Here is an 18,058-nt window from a genome sequence, read left to right on the forward strand (position 1 = left end):
GATCCTCTTCTGCTCCAGTCTGGTCTGTTGTCAGGCTTATTCTCCTCTTGTTTTCCAGTCTGTCTCCTGTAGTCCGTTCCTTGCTCCCCGCTACCTTTTTCCTTCATTCCCAGGATCTCTCCTCTCCGCTTCCGTCTTCCCTCTCCTTTCCCTTCCAGAGCCGTCCCTCTCGGTACCGGCTGTTGCGGTATTGTTCCCCTCGGGCCTGCTCCCAACTATCCCTGTATAGGGGTTGTCATTCCGGGTTCGCCCGCCCCTGGGTGTGTCAGTACCGTGACCCAGAGAGTCCACTCTCTTTCCGTCATTCTCAGACGTCACAGCTACCACAGCATCTTGCAGCAGCATGCTATTCAATCCAGTTTGCGTTTAGTTGGACCATCATTTATTTTTCAACAGGACAATGACCCCAAACACACCTCCAGGCTGTGTAAGGGCCATTTGACCAAGAAGGAGAGAGATGGGGTGCTAAGCCAGATGACCTGGCCTCCACAGTCACCAGACCTGATCCCAATCGAGATGGTTTGGGGTGAGCTGGAATGCAGAGTGAAGGCAAAAGGGCCAACAAGTGCTAACCATCTCTGGGAACTCCTTCAAGATTGTTGGAAGACCATTCCCGGTGACTACTTCTTGAAGCTCATCAAGAGAATGCCAAGAGTGTGCAAAGCAGTCATCAAAGCAAAAGGTGACTACTTTGAAGAACCTAGAATATAAGACATAATTTCAGTTGTTTCACACTTTTTTGTTAAGTATATACCGTATATACTCGAGTATAAGCCGACCCGAGTATAAGCCGACCCCCCTAATTTTGCCACAAAAAAATGGGAAAACTTATTGGCTCGAGTATAAGCCTAGGGTAGGAAATGCAGCAGCTACTGGTAAATTTCAAAAATAAAAATAGATGCTCCATACCGTTCATTATTGCCCCATAAGATGCTCCATATAAAGCTGTGCCATATATAATGCTCCATACTGTTCATTATTGTCCCATAGATGTGCCATAGAAAGCTCTGCCATACAGTGCTCTGCACCGTTCATTATTGCCCCATAGCTGCCATATAGTGCTCTGCGCCGTTCAGTACTGCCCCATAGCTGCCATATACTGCTGTGTGCCGTTCAGTACTGCCCCATAGCTGCCATATAGTGCTGTGTGCCGTTCAGTACTGCCCCATAGCTGCCATATAGTGCTGTGTGCCGTTCAGTACTGCCACATAGCTGCCATATAATGCTGTGTGCCGTTCAGTACTGCCCCATAGCTGCCATATAATGCTGTGTGCCGTTCAGTACTGCCCCATAGCTGCCATATAGTGCTGTGTGCCGTTCAGTACTGCCCCATAGCTGCCATATAGTGCTGTGTGCCGTTCAGTACTGCCCCATAGCTGCCATATAGTGCTGTGTGCCGTTCAGTACTGCTCCATAGCTGCCATATAGTGCTGTGTGCCGTTCAGTACTGCCCCATAGCTGCCATATAGTGCTGTGTGCCGTTCAGTACTGCCCCATAGCTGCCATATAGTGCTGTGTGCCGTTCAGTACTGCCCCATAGCTGCCATATAGTGCTGTGTGCCGTTCAGTACTGCCCCATAGCTGTGCCATATAGTGCTGTGTGCCGTTCAGTACTGCCCCATAGCTGCCATATAGTGCTGTGTGCCGTTCAGTACTGCCTAGTGTTGAGCATTCCGATACCGCAAGTATCGGGTATCGGCCGATATTTGCAGTATCGGAATTCCGATACCGAATTCCGATACATCCCGCGTATCGGATACCGGAATCGGAAGTTCCCAGAATTCAAACTGAACGCAGCAGCCAATGAGGAATGATTGGAAGTGTGGGCACATCCTGTTTAGCATGGTGGGCATGTAACTACTGGCAAGGCTGTGATTGGCTGCTGAAATGATGTCACTCTGCACTATAAAAAACGCTGCCGCCATTTTGCGCTCACTCTGCTGTGATTTCAGTTAGGGACAGGACGCTATGTTCTAACTGAGGGCCAGTTGAGATAGCTAATTGCTTTATTTTCCTTTCCCAAGGCTAATTTAGCAAAACGCTGTGTGTTCTTCACTGTTCACCTTGCTCTTGCCTTGCAGCGCTGTTTTAACAGCGTTCTGCAAGGTCTCTGTGTGTGTGTGTGTGTGTGTGTGCAGCTCACTCTGTAGTCTGTGTGCAACCATATACCCGGTTGTATTCAGCTCAGGGGGGGTTCACACTGCCTCACACAGTTGTCCTTTTTTGCTCATAGTGCAGCCTGCTGCACATTTTTTCTCAAATTTCCTATTAGTGTTTTTCCACCCGTCTCCAGCTAAATTGTGGAAAAACACTACATAGGATAACCTAGAGGGGGGTTTTTGGGCCTTGCAGCGCCGTTTACGGCTGTCTGCACGGTCTCCGTGTGAGCCCAGCTCGCCCTGTAGTCTGTGTGCAGCCATAGCCGGTTGGATTCAGCTCAGGGTTCGTTACTGCCTCATACCTTGAAAAAAATTTTCCTTTTTTTTCAAATAGTGCAGCCTGTTTAAAAAATTTTAAAAAAATTTCCTATTAGTGTTTTTCCACCCGTCTCCAGCTAAATTGTGGAAAAACACTACATAGGATAACCTAGAGGGGTTTTTTTGGGCCTTGCAGCGCCGTTTACGGCTGTCTGCACGGTCTCTGTGTGAGCGCAGCTCGCCCTGTAGTCTGTGTGCAGCCATAGCCGGTTGGATTCAGCTCAGGGTGCGTTACTGCCTCATACCTTGAAAAAAAATTTCCTTTTTTTCAAATAGTGCAGCCTGTTTAAAATTTAAAAAAAAAATTTCCTATTAGTGTCTTTCCACCCGTCTCCAGCTAAATAGTGGAAAAACACTACATAGGATAACCTAGAGGAGGGTTTTTGGGCCTTGCAGCGCCGTTTACGGCTGTCTGCACGGTCCCCGTGTGAGTTAAACTTGCTCTGTAGTCCGATCTGCAGAAACAAAAAAAAAAGGAAAGTTCACCAAACACAACTTAACACTTGTGTAGGCCACATTTGAAAAATAATAAAGTTTAGTCCACACTTTACAACATCAGTGTTTCTTACACCTGTTAGGAGGAGCATTTCAGGAATAAGCACACTAAGGCCTTAGTACTTTTCTGCTTATCTTTATCTGTCAACCAAGATGAAGAGGGCAGGGAGTAAGGCACGTGGGCGTGGGCGCGGAGCAGGGAGAGGAGCAGGGAGAGGACGTGGTGATTCTGTGCCTGCTGCGGGCACCGGTGACTCGTCGTCACTCAGTTTCAGCAGGGAACAGTCCTTCATGCGCAGCTTTGTCGGAGAGCGCCGTGCACCGCTGCTGCGTGAAGACCAAATTGAAGCCGTTGTTGGGTGGATGGCAGCTAACGCCTCGGCATCGACTTCAGTTAGTGCCACATCCTCTCAGGCACAGAGCACTGGAGAGCAGCCATCTGTCTCTTCACCACCTGCCAAATTGGCCAGGCAGTCAGAGAGCCCAGGACAGGAGCCGTCTCTACTTCTGTTCTCTGAATCTCTTGGCTTGGAAACAGGGGGCCAGCCAAGCAGCATTGGAGAAATGGAAGAAGAGGCAGTGTGCAGTGATGCCCAACAGCTTTGTCTCTCTGACTCTGAAGAGGCGGGTGGGCCAGTGCCTCCGGTGACCACAGCGCAGTACGCATCTGATGATGAAACTCAGGTGCCGCTTTCTGGTGCGTACTGTGCTGCCAAGACTACCCAGGAGGAGCAGTTGGTGGCAGAGGGTAGTGGAGATGATGAGGTCGTTGACCCATAGTGGCGTGAGGAACAGGAAGGTGGTGGGAGCAGCTCTGAGGAAGAGATTCCCCTTACGGGCCAAAGAGGGAGAGGGAGGGGGAAGACTGCGGAGCCTGTAGCCTCCACTTTGGCACCCGTTAGGAGCCTGTCTCTTTCCAAAGCCAAAAAGGGCGCTCCCAAGACTTGCAGTGCCTGGTCCTTTTTTGACACAGTTGCAGATGACATTTGTTTTGTCAAATGCAAGCTGTGTCATCAGAAAGTAAAAAGAGGGAAAAATGTCAGCAACCTCAATACCACAAATATGTGGAAACATGTGCGGACCAGGCACGCGGTGGAGTTACAGAAACACACTGAAGATGTAGGCCAACCAACAGCGGCAGCTACCACCTCTTCAGCTCGTGTTGCCTCTTCCTCCAGCTCACGCACAGCTGGTTTGGCTTCCTCCCAGGATCGCCATGGAAGAACCTCTGGCACTGTTGTCCAGAGACCTTGTGTAATTCCACCCACAGCACCACCTTCCCAGTCATCCTCACACTCCCAGTCTACTCTACAGCCATCGGTAGTACAGGCATGGGAGAAAAGGCGGGCATTCTCGGCCAACCACCCCCGAGCACAGGCTCTGAATGCAGGCATTGCCAAACTGTTGTCCCTGGAAATGCTCTCATTCAGGCTGGTGGAGACTGACAGCTTCCGTGACTTGATGGCATTGGCAGTCCCACAGTACAAGGTGCCCAGCCGCTTTTACTTCAGCAGGCAAGCTGTCCCTGCCCTGCACAGGCATGTTGAGGGAAACATAAAACATGCGCTACTGAATGCAGTCAGTAGCAAGGTCCACCTCACCACCGATGCGTGGACCAGTCAGCATGGACAGGGGCGATACGTTTCCCTCACTGCCCATTGGGTTAATGTTGTTGAGCCAGGTACAGATCGTGCGAGTGGCGCAGGATGTGTCCTGCCCACTCCAAGGATTGCAGGAATCCAGTCTGTACGCATTGACTCCTCCTCTTACACAAGTTCCTCAGAATCATCTCTGCAGGAGCCGTCACAGTCCACCTCCACATGGACCCGTGAACGTTTACCTATGACCGACATGAGCACAGCCGTGGCCAAACGTCAGCAGGCCGTCTTGAAACTAGTTTCATTGGGGAATCGAAGCCACACAGCGCAGGAGCTCTGGAATGCCATCAAGCAGGAGAACGATGTGTGGTTACTGCCAGCGAATCTCCAGCCAGGCATGGTAGTGTGTGATAATGGCCGAAATCTGGTGGCAGCTTTGGCCCTTGGCAACCTCACTCACATCCCATGTCTGGCACATGTCCTCAATTTGGTTGTGCAGAGTTTTCTGAGGGACTATCCGGATCTTGATGCCCTGCTGCACAAGGTCCGCCTAGAGTGTGCTCACTTGCGGCGTTCCAGCTTGGCAAGATCCCGCATTGCTGCTCTGCAGCGCCGATTCCGCCTTCCGGAACACCGCATCATATGTGACCTACCTACCCGGTGGAATTCCACGTTACATATGTTGGAGCGGTTGTGTGAGCAGCAGCAAGCAGTTATGGAGTACCAGCTGCATCAGGCGCAAAGAAGTCGCAGTCAGCGCCGATCAGACTTCACAACCACAGAGTGGGCCACTATGAAGGACGTCTGCCAGGTTTTGCGTCCTTTTGATTATTCCACGCGGATGGCAAGTGCAGATGATGCACTAGTCAGCATGACTGTCCCCCTTATCTGCCTGCTTCAGCAAACTTTGCAAGGGTTAAGGGATGATGTTGTGGAAGAGGTGGAGGATGAGGAGTCACCTTTTCCATCAGCTTCTGGAGAGTCAGCGCCACGTGGTTCCTCACAAAGGGGTACGCAGGGGCCACTTTGTGAGGAGGATGAGGAGGAGGAAGAGCTCCGTCCAGAGGAGGGAGCGACACAGTTGTCCAGTGGTCAGTGTGTACAGCGAGGGTGGGGTGATGACGAGCGGGCAGAGATCATGTCTCAAGCAGGGGACAGCGTTTCTGGGCCAGTTGGCAGTCTGCAGCACATGGTGGATTTCATGCTGCAGTGCCTGAGAAACGACCGCCGCATCGACCACATTCTCAACATGCCTGATTATTGGGTGTTCACCCTCCTCGATCCTCGCTACCGGGACAACGTCCGAAACCTCATCCCAGCGTTGACCCGGGAGCGTAAATTGCGGGAGTACCACGACACACTGGTGAATTCCATCATCTTCTCCAGTCCAACTGAGAGGAGTGCTGCTAGTGCTTTACAAAGCAGCTCAGTGCGTCGAGGCAGTGGGGGAGGCTCTGCCCAAAGAGGGAGCAGAAGCAATGCCTCTGCCCAAGGCAAGCCCAGTATGGCACAACTCTGGCACACTTTTGTGTGCCCGCCCCAAATGTCTACACCATCACCGGCGGCTCCAGTCAGCAGGAGGCAACGGTTCCGTCAGATGGTGACAGGCTACATGGCTTGCCCTCTTACTGTACTCCCAGACGGCTCTTCCCCGTTCAAGTTTTGGGTCTCTAAGCTGGATACATGGCCAGAGCTAAGCCATTATGCATTGGAGGTGCTGGCTTGCCCTGCGGCTAGTGTCTTATCGGAACGTGTCTTTAGTGCCGCAGGTGGTGTACTAACAGACCGTCGCATGCGACTATCCTCCGATAACGTTGACCGGCTTACTTTCCTGAAAATGAACCAGGCCTGGATCTCGCAGGAATTTGCCACTCCTCTGCCTGATTAAGTAATTGGGTGTCATCCAGGTCTCCTGCTGTGTTCATCTTTCTACCACCTGAACTGCTATTCCTGGGCTCCAACACCGCCAGTTGCGGCTCAGAAGTGCAGGCTGCACAGTAAAAACATACGACCCAGTGTTATTGGGTTTCAGTAACGTCAGCTGATCCCCAGCTGTGTAGCCGGCAATGTGTCCTGCGACCGCCACGCTGGCACAACTAAAATGTAAGGGGACCTGTCCCCCCCCGCCCCTAGGCGTTTGTTACTGAAAGAGCCACCTTGTGCAGCACTAAAACTGCACAAGGAAAAGGTCGCTCTTGAAATTATGCTCCTTGCAAACGCTGAACTACACACTCATGTAATGTGTCCCCTCACACCGTCCAACCGTCCCGGAGGTGGGACTTTCCTTTGTAATGTGACGCAGCACAGCCGTCATTGCTACCCCCTTGGCACCGTGCACTGCCTCCTTAGCGTTGTTTGATTCCGTCATGGACCCTGCGCTGTTATGTTATCCCTTGGCCATGCACAGTTTGCGCTGCCCGTCCTCTGACATCATTTGTTGTCGTCCTGGCTGCGCCTGTGCGTCCACGCTGCCCGAAATCCCACCTCGCAGTGTCGTCTAATGTGATCCCACAGTGGGCCTGGTATCCATGGCCATGCGCAGTGCATATACTAGCCTCTCACTCCCCTTCTTCACGCTTCTTCAGACAAGGCAGCATCAGCTGATCCCTAATAGCATGCCACGGCCGTGACGCCGCACAGTCTGAAGAAGCAGGAAGGAGGTGAGTGAGAGGCGATGATATGCACTGCGCATGCCCATGGATCCCTGGCCCGCAGTGGGATTACATTAGATGACACTGCGAGGTTGGATCTCGGGCAGCTTGGACGCACAGGCACTGCCAGCCTGACACCTAAATGATTTCAGAAGACGGGCACCGCTAACTGTGCATGGCCAAGGGATAACATTACAGCGCGGGCTCCGTGACAGAACCAAACAACGTTGAGGAGGACACGGCACAAAGGGGGTTGGAATGACGGCTGTGCTGTGTCACATTACAAAGGAAAGTCCCACTTCCGGGACGGTTTGACGGTGTGAGGGGACACATTATATGAGTGTGTACTTCAGCGTTTGCAAGGAGCATAATTTCAAGAGCGACCTTTTCCTTGTGCAGTTTTAGTGCTGCACAAGGTGGCTCTTTCAGTAACAAACGCCTAGGGGCGGGGGGGGACAGGTCCCCTTACATTTTAGTTGTGCCAGCGTGGCGGTCGCAGAACACATTGCCGGAGCATAATTTTCGGAGCCACCATTTTCCATGTGCAGTATTACTGCTGTACAAGATGGCTCTTTCAGCAACAAATGCCTGGGGGGGGGGGTTAAAGGTTCCCTTTCAACTTGCTCCACTGTAGGCTTCGGCCTACACTCTGCTCCTCTTTGATTCCCTGGGTTTCAACACTGTCAGTTGCCACCTGGAAGTGTTGTCTACACAGAAAAAACACTAGCTAATGTGTCAGTGGGGTTCAGCACCGCCAGCTGTTCCCCTGCTGTGTAGTCGGCAACGTGTCCAGCACAAGCCACGCTGGCACAACAGAACAAAAGCTGCCACCAGTGCAGGCTTCGGCCTACACTCTGCTCCTCTCCTCCTGCTGCTGCCCCTGGGCTCAAACACCGCTAGTTTTTGCCCGGAAGTGCTAGCTGCACAGAGAAAAACACCAGCCAATGTGTTAGTGGGGTTCAGCAGCGCCAGCTGTTCCCCTGCTGTGTAGCCGGCATCGTGTCCAGCACAAGCCACGCTGGCACAACAGACCAAAAGCTGCCACCAGTGCAGGCTTCGGCCTACACTCTGCTCCTCTCCTCCTCCTGCTGCCCCTGGGCTCAAACACCGCTAGTTTTTGCCCGGAAGTGCTAGCTGCACAGAGAACAACACCAGCCAATGTGTTAGTGGGGTTCAGCAACGCCAGCTGTTCCCCTGCTGTGTAGCCGGCATCGTGTCCAGCACAAGCCACGCTGGCACAACAGACCAAAAGCTGCCACCAGTGCAGGCTTTGGCCTGCACTTTGCTCCTCTCCTCCTCCTGCTGACCCTGGGCTCTAACACCGCCAGTTTTTGCCCAGACGTGCTAGCTGCACAGAGAAGAACACCAGCCAATGTGCTAGTGGGGTTCAGCACCGCCAGCTGTTCCCCTGCTGTGTAGCCGGCAACGTGACCTGCAAACGCCACGCAGGCACATGAACTGAAATTGAAGGGAGCCTGGCCCCCACCCCCAGGTGTTTCTATGTATAACAGCCACCTTGTACAGCAGTAATGCAAGTAATTCTACTTGCCCACGTTTAATTAAACACGTACTAAATGTGTCTCATTGAGACCATTCCACTGTCCCTGAGGTGTGACTTTCCTTTCTAATGATACGCAGCACCACCCTTGGTAGCGCTTCCCGTCTTTTGACATCATTGGTTAGCTGGCTGCGCCTGTGCGTCTGCCCTGCTCGAAACAACGCCCCTCGGTGTCTTATTTTGTTGGACAGCGAGGGTGTGATTGATGGGCATGTGCAGTGCATATGTTTGCCTGTGTTCACTCATCTCCTTCCGCCTTCTTCAGACTGGGTGGCCTCATGGCCGCGGCATGCGATAAGGGATCAGATGAGGCCGCCCAGTCTGAAGCAGGTGTAAGGACATGTGTGAGCCGCAAACATATTTACTGCACAATGCCACGAATCCCAGCCACGCAGTGTGTTTTTTTGAAAACACACTGTGGGTCTGGGATTCATGTCCATCGCTAACCGCAACGGCCGACATGAAATGAGGTCAGAAGACAGGAAGCGCTCACAGCGCATGGCCAAGGGATAACAAGAGCGCAGACTCCTGTACAGCAAATAACAACGCTCAGGAATCTGCACCCAGCACCTAGGTGTAAATTTTGACACCTGTGCTGCGTCTCCTTCAAAAGACAAGTCACGCCTCCACTACTGTTTGACAGTATAATGGGCTAAATAGTGTACGTGTTTTATTCAGCGTGTGCAAGGAGCAAAATTAATAGAGCAACCTTTTACTTGTGCAGCATTACTGCTGCACAAGGTGTGGCTCTTGTACCTTGCAACACCTGAGGGGGGGTTAAAGGTAACTTTTGAAATTGGTTCAACTAGGCTTCGGCCTACACTCTGCTCCTCTCCTCCTTCTGCTGCCCCTGGGCTCAAACACCGCTAGTTTTTGCCCGGAAGTGCTAGCTGCACAGAGAACAACACCAGCCAATGTGTTAGTGGGGTTCAGCAACGCCAGCTGTTCCCCTGCTGTGTAGCCGGCATCGTGTCCAGCACAAGCCACGCTGGCACAACTGACCAAAAGCTGACACCAGTGCAGGCTTCGGCCTACATTCTGCTCCTCTTCTCCTCCTGCTGACCCTGGGCTCAAACACCGCCAGTTTTTGCCCGGAAGTGCTAGCTGCACAGAGAACAACACCAGCCAATGTGTTAGTGGGGTTCAGCACCGCCAGCTGTTCCCCTGCTGTGTAGCCGGCAACGTGACCTGCAAACGCCACGCAGGCACATGAACTGAAATTGAAGGGAGCCTGCTCCCCACCCCCAGGTGTTTCTATGTATAATAGCCACCTTGTACAGCAGTACTGCTGCATTTGTACAAGGTGGCTGACTTTTTCTCCTTGCCCATGATTAATTAAACACGTACTAAATGTGTCTCATTGATACCATTCCACTGTCCCTGAGGTGTGACTTTCCTTTTTAATGACACGCATCACCCCCATTGTTAGCGCTGCCCGTCTTCTGACATCATTGGTTGGCTGGCTGTCCCTGTGCGTCCGCCCTGCCCGACACAACGCCCCTCGTTGTCTCATATATTATGACTGCGAGGGTGTGATTGCTGGGCACGAGCAGTGCATATCTTCGCCTGTCTTCACTCCCCTCCTTCCGCCTTCTTCAGACTGTGCGGCCTCATGGCCGTGGCAGGCGATAAGGGATCAGCTGAGGCCGCCCAGTCTGAAGCAGGTGTAAGGACATGTGTGAGCGGCGAACATATTTACTGCACAAGGCCACGAATCCCAGCACCGCAGTGTGACTTTATGAAAAGGCACTGTGGTTCTGGGATTTGTGCCCATCGTTAACCGCACCGGCCAACATGAAATGAGGTCATAAGACGGCCTGCACTAACAGGGTATTGCCAAGGGATAACACAAGAGCGCAGTCTCCTGTACTGCAAATAACAACGGTAAGGAATCAGCGCCCAGCACCTAGCTGTAAATTTTGACACCTGTGCTGCGTCTTCTTCAAAAGAAAAGTCACGCCTCCACTACTGTTTGACAGTATAATGGGCTAAATAGTGTACGTGTTTTATTCAGCGTGTGCAAGGAGCAAAATTAAGAGAGCAACCTTTGACTTGTGCAGCATTAATGCTGTTCAAGGTGTGGCTCTTGTACCTTGCAACACCTGAGGGGGGGGTTAAAGGTTACCTTTGAAATTGGTTCAACTAGGCTTCGGCCTACAATCTGCTCCTCTCCTCCTCCTGCTGACCCTGGGCTCTAACACCGCTAGTTTTTGCCCTGAAGTGCTAGCTGCACAGAGAAAAACACCAGCCAATATGTTACTGGGGTTCAGCACCGCCAGCTGTTCCCCTGCTGTGTAGCCGGCATCGTGTCCAGCACAAGCCACGCTGGCACAACCGACCAAAAGCTGCCACCAGTGCAGGCTTCGGCCTACACTCTGCTCCTCTCCTCCTGCTGCTGCCCCTGGGCTCAAACACCGCTAGTTTTGGCCCGGAAGTGCTAGCTGCACAGAGAAAAACACCAGCCAATGTGTTAGTGGGGTTCAGCAACGCCAGCTGTTCCCCTGCTGTGTAGCCCGCAAAGTGACCTGCAAACGCCACGCAGGCACATGAACTGAAATTGAAGGGAGCCTGCCCCCCACCCCCAGGTGTTTCTATGTATAACAGCTACCTTGTACAGCAGTACTGCTGCATTTGTACAAGGTGGCTGACATTTTCTACTTGCCCACGTGGAACTCAACACGTACAAAATGTGTCTCATTGAGACCATTACACTGTCCCTGAGGTGTGACTTTCCTTTCTAATGATACGCAGCACCACCCTTGGTAGCGCTTCCCGTCTTTTGACATCATTGGTTAGCTGGCTGCGCCTGTGCGTCCGCCCTACTCCAAACAATGCCCCTCGGTTTCTTATTTATTTTGTCAGCGAGGGTGTGGTTTATGGGCACGAGCAGTGCATATGTTAGCCTGTCGTCACTCATCTCCTTCCGCCTTCTTCAGACTGTGCAGCCTCATGGACGTGGCATGCGAGAAGGGATCAGCAGAGGCCGCCCAGTCTGAAGCAGGTGTAAGGACGTGTGTGAGCGGCCAAAATATTTACTGCTCAAGGCCACGAATCCCAGCACCGCAGTGTGACTTTATGAAAAGGCACTGTGGGTCTGGGATTTATGGCCATCGTTAACCGCACCGGCCAACATGAATTGAGGTCATAAGACGGGCAGCGCTAACAGGGCATTGCCAAGGGATAACACAAGAGCGCAGACTCCTGTACAGCAAATAACAACGCTCAGGAAGCTGCGCCAAGCACCAAGGCATTATTTGGGACACCTGTGCTGCGTCTCCTTAAAAAGACAAGTCACGCATCCACTACAGTTTGACTGTAGAATGGTCTAAATTGTGTACGTCTTTCATTCAGCGTGTGCAAGTAGACAAATTAATAGAGCAACCTTTCACTTGTGCAGCATAAATACTGCACAAGGTGTGTCTCTTGTACTTTGTAACACCTGAGGGGGGGTTAAAGGTTTCCTTTGAAATTGGTTCAACTAGGCTTCGGCCTACACTCTGCTCCTCTCCTCCTCCTCCTGCTTCACCACGGGCTCTAACATCGCTAGTTTTTGCCCGCAAGTGCTAGCTGCACAGAGAAAAACACCCGCCATTGTGTTAGTGGGGTTCAGCAACGCCAGCCATTCCCCCACTGTGTAGCCGGCAAAGTGTCCTGCAAACGCAACGCAGACACAAAGCTGCCTCCAGTGCAGGCTTCGGCCTACACTCTGCTCCCCCTGCTTACCCTTTGCTCCAGCACCACTAGTTGGGGCTCTAGGAAGACAATCTTTAATAGGCAATGCATCTGGGTTCCAGCACCGCCAGCTGGTTCTCGGCAGTGTTTTTGTCACAGGTACTCCCTCGTGCCCAGCCTGGTTCCAGCACCGTCAGCTGTTTCCGGGTACTGTCAAACTCACTGAGACACCTATGCGTTGCCCCGTCGTGTTGCGGTCGAGTTAGCCAACTCCAGGGTGCCTCCAGTTTAGGAGCTTCCTATGTGGGCTGCATGAATTGGTAGTCAAGGCTGGTTCTGTAGTGCCAGTAGGCCCAGCTCCCCCTGTAGGACTGTTGGGGTTCGGTAACTGCAGCTGCCTCGCGGCCTAGCTGTTCTCTCCTCTCCTGTGGGCCTTCGGGTCCACCACCTGGTTCCAGCACCGTCAGCTGGTTCCGGGCCGAGCTTTTGGCTTAGGTGCCTCCTCCTGGGTATCCGAGTTCCGCCAACGCCAGGCGGTCCTTGGTAGTGCTTTTAAGCGCGGGCACCTACAGCTTAGTAACCGGGTTCCAGCACCGTCAGCTGGTCCTCGGTCGTGCCATTGGCTCTTGCACACTGGGGCAACGCATCTGGGTTCCAGCACCGCCAGCTGGTTCTCGGCAGTGTTTTTGTCACGGGTACTCCCTCGTGCCCAGCCTGGTTCCAGCACCGTCAGCTGTTTCCGGGTACTGTCAAACTCACTGAGACACTTATGCGTTGCCCCGTCGTGTTGCGGTCGAGTTAGCCAACTCCAGGGTGCCTCCAGTTTAGGAGCTTCCTATGTGGGCTGCATGAATTGGTAGTCAAGGCTGGTTCTGTAGTGCCAGTAGGCCCAGCTCCCCCTGTAGGACTGTTGGGGTTCGGTAACTGCGGCTGCCTCGCGGCCTAGCTGTTCTCTCCTCTCCTGTGGGCCTTCGGGTCCACCACCTGGTTCCAGCACCGTCAGCTGGTTCCGGGCCGAGCTTTTGGCTTAGGTGCCTCCTCCTGGGTATCCGAGTTCCGCCAACGCCAGGCGGTCCTTGGTAGTGCTTTTAAGCGCGGGCACCTACAGCTTAGTAACCGGGTTCCAGCACCGTCAGCTGGTCCTCGGTCGTGCCATTGGCTCTTGCACACTGGGGCAACGCATCTGGGTTCCAGCACCGCCAGCTGGTTCTCGGCAGTGTTTTTGTCACGGGTACTCCCTCGTGCCCAGCCTGGTTCCAGCACCGTCAGCTGTTTCCGGGTACTGTCAAACTCACTGAGACACCTATGCGTTGCCCCATCGTGTTGCGGTCGAGTTAGCCAACTCCAGGGTGCCTCCAGTTTAGGAGCTTCCTATGTGGGCTGCATGAATTGGTAGTCAAGGCTGGTTCTGTAGTGCCAGTAGGCCCAGCTCCCCCTGTAGGACTGTTGGGGTTCGGTAACTGCGGCTGCCTCGCGGCCTAGCTGTTCTCTCCTCTCCTGTGGGCCTTCGGGTCCACCACCTGGTTCCAGCACCGTCAGCTGGTTCCGGGCCGAGCCTTTGGTTTAGGTGCCTCCTCCTGGGTATCCGAGTTCCGCCAACGCCAGGCGGTCCTTGGTAGTGCTTTTAAGCGCGGGCACCTACAGCTTAGTAACCGGGTTCCAGCACCGTCAGCTGGTCCTCGGTCGTGCCATTGGCTCTTGCACACTGGGGCAACGCATCCGGGTTCCAGCAACGCCAGCTGGTTCTCGGCAGTGTTTTTGTCACAGGTACTCCCTCGTGCCAAACCTGGTTTCAGCACCGTCAGCTGTTTCCGGGTTGTGTCAAGCTCGCTGAGACGCCTATGCTTGCCCCGTCGTGTTGCAGTCGAGTTAGCCAACTCCAGGGTGCCTCCAGTTTAGGAGCTTCCTATGTGGGCTGCATGAATTGGTAGTAAAGGCTGGTTCTGTAGTGCCAGTAGGCCCAGCTCCCCCTGTAGGACTGTTGGGGTTCGGTAACTGCGAACTTTCACTATGTGGTGGTAATATCTGGTCTGGTCATGGTGTGCCTGTATTTGTAACTTGAATGTGGTATTATTCTTTCACTATGCGATGATAATATGTGGTCTAGTCATGATGTGGCGGTATTTGTCACTTGTATGTGGTATTATTCTTTCACTATGTGGTGGCAATATGTGGTCTGATCATGGTGTGGCTGTATTTGTCCCTTGCATGTGGTAGTAATCGGTTACTATATGGTGGTATTATGTAGTCTGGTCATGGTGTTATTGTATTTGTCCCTTGTATGTGGTATTATTGTTCATTTAAAAAAAATGTATGTGATACATTCCCTTAAACAAAAACAACTAAAAATATACGTAAAAACAGTATTGGATATTTTAACAAATGTTTAATAGGATAAAGTAGGGCCCTGCCAGAAGAGTCTACCTTGTCATGGTGGTGGCTTAAAAAAATCTGTTGACCAAAACAAAAGTCGCATGTGATATGATGTTCAATGGGAACTGTTAATATTTGATTGGTAAGGACATGGAGTTTTCTTCAAGAGTGGCAGTGGGACTGTGGAAGGCTAGAGTATGTAGGCAGATCTGGGGTGGAGCCTGGTCAAAGTCTCAAGGGGGCACGGAGATTTTGCCAGTATGGGGCCCTGAAATTCCTGGTGGCAGCCCAGCACATAACATACCATAGTAAAGGAGTAATTTACTGTATTAGATGTCAGTGTCAGAAAATATATGCAGGGCATACTAAAAGTGAATTAAATGTTAGAATGAAACAACATTCCTCCAATATTAAAAAACAGTTTGTGGGACATCCTTTGTCAAAGAATGACAAATAATAGGCCCTCAGGGATATTGGATGGTTGCCAGATATGAGGATGCTCAAGCAATGATGGGACAGAGACAGAGGTGATCTGTTTCAGACGCCATAAAGTTAACTGGTTACATGCCGTCAGTTATATACACTTTTGAGTAGGCGTATACATTATGTTTGTGCGCGAATCAGCCGTTTATTACATGTGAGATCATTCTTAATTCATCAGGTGGTTTTTACATAAGAGGTGAACTGTGGACAGATATGCAGTGTTGGTGGTCCCAAGGTTCATCTGATTAGCCTCACCCTTGTCCTGTCAGCTGTTCTAATTAAGAGTCATAGCAAAGCTAGACAACATGTCTGAACATGTCTTGTTATACTAGGAAGTATATGTGAATTAAAAGGAGATATCAAGGTGGTCCCTGATTTCCCCATCAGCATAAACCCTTACCTCTATGATTAAGGGCGTATTATAATGTCAGAAACGCGTCAGAGAGACCTTTGTGAATCGACAGGACTGGTTTTAATGGATCTACAATAAAGGATATCTGTTTTTAATATTAGTGGATGCACTTCCATTTCCTCTACTATTGTTTCTTTATCATTGTAAGTGTGTCCCACACATGGTGTGAAGCTATCCATTATTTGATTCTGTGGAGTTAAAAAAAACACTTTTTTTTATAAATTCTACTAATGGGAATAACCCTATGACAACTCTGCTCCTCTCCCTCCCACTGACAATTTGAATACAGTAATAGATTGGAAACTACCAGCATTGGCCACTGGAGGGCGCATCTTAAACACTAATTCATACCGCTCCTATTTATCAATAGGAATATGTCCATAGACATTGACCTTTCTTCACTGGTAAATCTATTGTTAGCGATTTTAAAAAGATAAGTTCTCACCCATGAATGGGCTTTAAAGCAAAGTTGAGTCTTCTTTTGCAACTGTCACAGTCTCTACTGTTCTGGAAAGGCTTTCCACTATATTTCAGGGTGTATCGCAGGAATTTGTGCTCAGTCTAAAAAAAAAATCACTGTTAAGTCAGTGATGATGAAGGATGTCTGGTGCTTTAGTTAGGGATAAGCGGATCATTTGGCAGGACCCTAGTACAGTGCCCATGGAGTGCTGACCTTGAGTCTGTGCCAGGGTCCTGTGGAATGGATCCAGCTGGACGGTCACCTGGAGAACCACCTTCTTCTTAGCGGCATCTGTGGGTCTTCTTTTGATTATCTGGCTTGATTTGACATCATCGTTACGCCGTGATGCACACTTGACCAGCATCCTGCAAATATATTTGCTCATCTCTAGTTTTAATTCATCCTGATTGTGTTTTTTTTTTGGGTTCAGGCATCTTTGCAGCCATTCATGTCCCCCTACACCCAACTCACCCAACCATGCCTTTATTGGACCTTGCTTGGCACTCTGGGGCACGGTCATGCTGGGACAAAAAAGACCTTCCTCAATCTCTCACAACAATGTTGGAATCATACCATCGGTTTCTTACTAGTCTTCAATGAAAGTAATGTACCCAGAAAAACAGCCCCATACTGTCAGCCACTCCCAATACACTTTACAGCAGACGCTGGGCACTCTTGTAGGTCACGTTCTCTCTGGGGTCTGCAAAACCCAGATTCATCCACCAGACTGCCAGAAAGTGAAATGTGTGTTTGGAGCTGTGTGTCCAGTGTGAAGAATGACTGCACCTCAAATCTCACTTCAATTAAAGGAAGTCTGTCACCCCCAAAACTCGATGTAAAGTACATATAAAGTCCAACCAACATCAGACCTGCAGTTTAGATTCAGATCTTTGGGCTCATTCAGACCATAGCGATTTTTCTTGTATGCAAAACTGAACCAATTTTCTGAGTGTATTTGCTACGTTTTTACCATCAGAGTTTGATCTTGAATGCAAATGAAAAATGAAAATGATGGAGGTTTCTCAAGCGTCTCCTATCAAAACAGTCCGTGAAAAAATAGACATCAAATGGATGACATCTGAGTGCTGTCGGATTTTTTTCACGGATCTATAAACAGGCAAATTGCTACAAGACTCAGATCAAAATCGGACAAGTCTCCTTGACTTGGTGCTGACCAATAGGTCTACAAAAATATACGGACATGGGAACCGAACCCTAAGACTTTAGGGCTATGTGCCCACGATTTGGAACTGGCGGCGCTTTGGACGCATTACATGTTCAAGCTTTAACAAAAGAAGAAAACAGAATCTTTCTGGCGCTCCAACCAGGTAAAATGAAAAAATCTTTATTGAGGCATAATTAAGCCATGTGGATTAAAACATCTGACGTGTTTCTGGCGCGGTAATGTGCCCATAGTCATAGGCCATCAATAATAAAATGAAGACAAGTATATATAAAGGGAATGATCCAATCAAATAGCACGCCGATAATTGGATTATCTATGCACCAGATGTGCAATGCGCCGACAAGGTAGGCAGACAAGCGGTGGACACCGCGTCGCATGGACTAATCTGTTCCACAGCTCCTCTCAGGCCACCCACGCTATTCCAGACCCTGTTTTGGTCGGACCCTGTGAGCCTGCTTCTATCTACTTCCTGAACTCACAGCACTGGCAGAATTTCACTGCCTCACCTTTCACCACTCCTATTGGCAGTACGTTACTGAGGAAGGCCAATATTGGCCGAAACGTTTATCTTCTCTCTTGTTAATAAATCGCAAGAGATTCACCATAAGTTGAGTGCCGGGTTTATTTTATATTGATATATGGTGTGGGATCCTACCCGGGCACCTTCACAGGGTAGTGCTTACGGTTCTTTTT

Source organism: Ranitomeya imitator, chromosome 10 (assembly GCF_032444005.1).
Source record: "Ranitomeya imitator isolate aRanImi1 chromosome 10, aRanImi1.pri, whole genome shotgun sequence".
Classification (NCBI taxonomy): domain Eukaryota; kingdom Metazoa; phylum Chordata; class Amphibia; order Anura; family Dendrobatidae; genus Ranitomeya; species Ranitomeya imitator.